Source organism: Helianthus annuus, chromosome 14, assembly GCF_002127325.2.
Source record: "Helianthus annuus cultivar XRQ/B chromosome 14, HanXRQr2.0-SUNRISE, whole genome shotgun sequence".
NCBI classification, from domain to species: domain Eukaryota; kingdom Viridiplantae; phylum Streptophyta; class Magnoliopsida; order Asterales; family Asteraceae; genus Helianthus; species Helianthus annuus.
Genome location: NC_035446.2, coordinates 45141790 through 45146021, shown reverse-complemented (window position 1 = coordinate 45146021; position 4232 = coordinate 45141790). Strand labels below are relative to the sequence as shown.

At 34.3% G+C, this 4232-nt stretch overlaps 1 long non-coding RNA gene across 1 annotated transcript; it reads right to left on the bottom strand.

Annotated features, from left to right (window-relative positions):
• Positions 1 to 1660: 1660 nt before the first annotated feature.
• LOC110905447 lies at positions 1661 to 3039 on the bottom strand. Its single transcript, XR_002573126.2, has 3 exons — positions 2859 to 3039; positions 2309 to 2451; positions 1661 to 2045 (listed from the first exon to the last, which is right to left on the bottom strand). It is a non-coding gene; the product is annotated as an uncharacterized LOC110905447 (long non-coding RNA).
• Between the last annotated feature and the right edge of the window lie 1193 nt (positions 3040 to 4232).

Below are 4232 nucleotides of genomic sequence, written 5' to 3'. Positions count from 1 at the left end.
CTAAAACCCTAAAGGTGTGCATGTATATATATGTGTGCGTACAAGGGATGTGGGCCGAAACCCCCACATGGGTTTTCTCATGGTCTCGAGTCCAACCACATGGACCGAGTGGGTTCTTGTTAATGTTTCACTAATCGGTTCAAGTAATAACATATGCAATCACATCAAATCACATAACATGCAACATTCAATATAATCACGAAATCACACAACCATGTAACACATAACATATCATGTATTCGTTCAAGTAACATAGTTCACGTGAGCATATAACGTTACACAAGATAAGTCTAGAGTACGGGTTGTCACAATTACTTTTATAGCATGCGAAATATTGAACTCAACATGTTAGGACTTTATAGTGTGCGAAATGTTAAACTCAAACTTGCGAAATTACATCTTAATACTTTATTGTGTGCGAAATGTCCAACTCAAGCATGCGAAATTATCCTTATGATCCAATGTTTAACCCATGCGATATGTTAAAATCACCAAACAAAACTTGGAACATCTTATCTTCAATCTCATTACATCTAATAACATGAAAACACCTTCAAATCAAATAAAAAACCATCCCTCAACCGTAACCCTCTGATAAAAACCCAAAATAAACATCCTAAATGACGAATTCAGCATTTTTCGGTATCGACATATGTGTTCTGTATATGAATCAATCAAAAACCTACTATCGAATTGACACAAATCATAATTAGATAGATGGATTGTAACGAACTCGTAATCTCTTCCTTATTGACAGAATTCCCTAATTAGCCCTCGGATGATTGAATAGAATGTCTGATATACCCTTGTCTAATAAAAATGAATCACGGACACGTGTATGGCAGTGGGAATCGCGTACGTAATGTAGGATTATGGGATTTGTATTCTACACTTCCTCTACATATAAGAGTATTTTTTTTTCTCGTTTTCACTCACAAACCTCATAACTATTACATATAAGACTAACTAGTCTAAGTTCCCGTGTGTTACACGGGTGGTCTCACAAAAAATTATAAACACTTATAAATCATAAATCTCTAAACCATTCTTATAACTGAAATTAAGTATTACACAGGTGGTCTCAAAGTAAATTATATCATTTAACAATGTTAATGTAGATCTATTCCCATTATTATAAACTCTTGATTAACCGACCCAATAGCTTTCCGGTTGAAAAACCCATATATAAATCACAAAAACAACCATACTGAAATCTGGTGGCAATGGCATGTTGAGGACCTGAGATGAAGGAGAAAGTCCACCATTGACCAATGCTATGATTTTTTATTTAAATTAAACAAATTATTAAATGCGCTATATTATTCGAACTACAATATTTTATCAAAAAATATCTTTAAATAGAAATGGGTCAAATGGATCAAAATTTATTCAAAGTGGTATTTTGTTCAACAATAATACATCATAAATGGCCAAAATAAATCATAAATGGCCAAAAGTTTAATCAAAAAGTTGTTTTTAAAGTATGAACAAATGAGCTTTTATTAAAAGAAATATATTAAATAATCAAAAAGCAATATAAACAACAAAAAATACTATAAGCATTCGTCTGTGATTTTTTCCTATTACACCTGTTGGAACAAATGAGTTTTTCTTCAAGAAACTTAAAACTTGAAAAAGTATTGATTCAAAAAGTAGCTTACTTGGTGGTACATGTTAAAGCAATTTAAATCAATGTAGGATTATGTAACAATATGAGCTTCTCCTGATTAACCTGCTCTTCAAACATGTAAAAAACTAACGACGATTTTAAAACAAACACTTAGCAAAACAATATCCGGAAAAAAAAAACCCGGACCACTAAAGGTGTCATTAAAACATAACATGCATAGAACTATAGGAATGAATGTAAACAGTGAACAACTAATTAATGTAGAGAAATCAATGGAAATTGTGAATACAATAGGTGGCATACCTGTGCTAAAGTCATTGCATCAGCAAATTCAAGTGGACCTTATAAGTAGATAATGGATACAGAAGAGTCCACGCCTGTGCTAAAGTCATCGCATCAATGAATTCAAGTGGACCTAAAAGTCCAGAGCACAACAGAAAAAACACCATTTACTATTATTTCTTGAATCGGCCTTGGATTACATTAATTGGTTTAGTTATTTACTACTATTTTTATATATTATTATACATATATAAAAATTAATATCATTGCTAAACCAACAAAGATCAACAATGAAGGTGTATCATGTTTCTCCATAGTGAACAAAAAAATGGAATCTTGATTAAAAAGCAAGAAAAACAACAAAAAATAATATTTGTTGCAAATGATTTTCCATACCTGCGATGACTGGCCATCACGCCCCAACCGGCATATTTCGAGATTTTAACAACTTGAATGCACTTAGTTACTTTTATCCTCAACCGGCTCTTTCAAGCTGCCTCGTGGTTCTGAGTCGATCATCTTCATGGCAGAAAAAACAACTGCCAAAAATTAAAAAAAAAGGTTATAATAACATCCTACCTAAATACGACCAGCAACTACCAGTATAACCTCAACCTAAAACACATCCATTAAGTTCCCCCCTTAGTTGTTAATAGTGAGCATAACTCCCGCTATAGCAAATAGCATAGCGCTTATGTGTCGCTATAAAGTTGGTAGCGAGAAATAGCGAGATTTTTGTAATTTTTTTATTTTCTTTTATTTTTTTGTTATAATATACATATAAAATATTTCTAAAATTTTCTTCTAGTGTATCACTAAATGTGAAATAGTGGCTACTATTTCATCGCTATCGCTACGTAGCATATAGGTAGCTTGTCGCTATCGTCTGCTATTCACTATCGACAACTATCTTCCGCCAAAGTAACGCTCTTCCCATGGGACATACCTTTTACTCCACCATAGGTATTTAACATACATATCCCCCACAAAGAAAGAATGTCAAATAGTGTCACACCCCGAAATTATCAGAGCTGGTGTGACTGGACCGGTATCTTCATTGCACAGCGGAAGCAAAAGGCTAAGACTTCTAAACAGTGAACGCCGCTAAGTACTCGAATCTCCAATGGGTTCTCCTATTCCAACCGTTCCATAGTTTTGAAAATGCAACCTGAGAAAGAACATGCGAAAAAGTCAACATAAAGTTGAGCGAGTTCATAGTTTGTTTTGAAAAGATTTAAAATAAATCTTTTTGATAACCGGTTTAAAAGTTGTTGAGAAAGCATAGTAAAATCATTTTCTCGGCATGATATATGAAAGTTGTGAGTCTAGCCCACGAGAGTCTTTGTAAACAGGACCAACTCGTCCTCTTACTTGTACATAAGTTGAAAACATCATCAAAGTTTGTAAATACATGTATTATGAGTTTGCGTCAAATGAATATTAAAACATTTGAAAGTTATAGTGTTGTAAGTTGGTATGTAAAGCGTCTATGAACATGTTGATCATTAATGTTTCGCGAGGACATTAATATATGCGACGACATAGGAGGTACTCAACCCGCGTAGGCAATTTTTAGTGTCGAATCACCTCGACTGGGACACAACAGCACTCTAAGTGGTCACCCATGGACCGTGAGTGGGGCTCGCCCGTACCCATTAGATCTAACCTTTGTTCCTTGGTCCTCAAAAGGATTAATGGCACCTCAGTTACAGCCTATGCTCACATGATCTAAGAGTTCATTCCATAACTTAATCATACCTAAGTTTGACATGTATTTCCCCTGAAAGTTGTTAACCAAAACGTTGAAAGAAAAGGGGGACATGATCTCACTGAGTTGTCTCATTTTTCATACGCAGGCCAACCCAGTCCCGTTGTTGTAACTAGGACATTCTCGTCTCTAGTTATGAAAATCATGCACGTTTGCGAAAATACGCGTTTGTTTTGTAAAACCGGTATGTTTAGTATAAACCTTTCGTAAACCTTTTGAGTTCGTTGAAATTCATTTGCAACATGGTTTATAAATATGTGTTTTTGTTCATCAAAATAGTGTTTGCTTTTGCAAAAACTTGCATGTCTTTCCACCCCCGAAAACATTTATAAAAAAAATGTAAAACAGTAAAAAGTGGGGGTTATGAACTCACCTGATCAATAAAGCAAAATACTTCATATATCAAACAAAGAGAAGCAAATCCCGAAGCTTGAAATAACCTTGTCGTGCCCTACTACAAGTAAATGACACCTTAAAATCTAATGGAAATACCCTAACATACAAGTTGGCCATGTATAATATTCACCCAACTAGCTAGACTCGATAGAAATG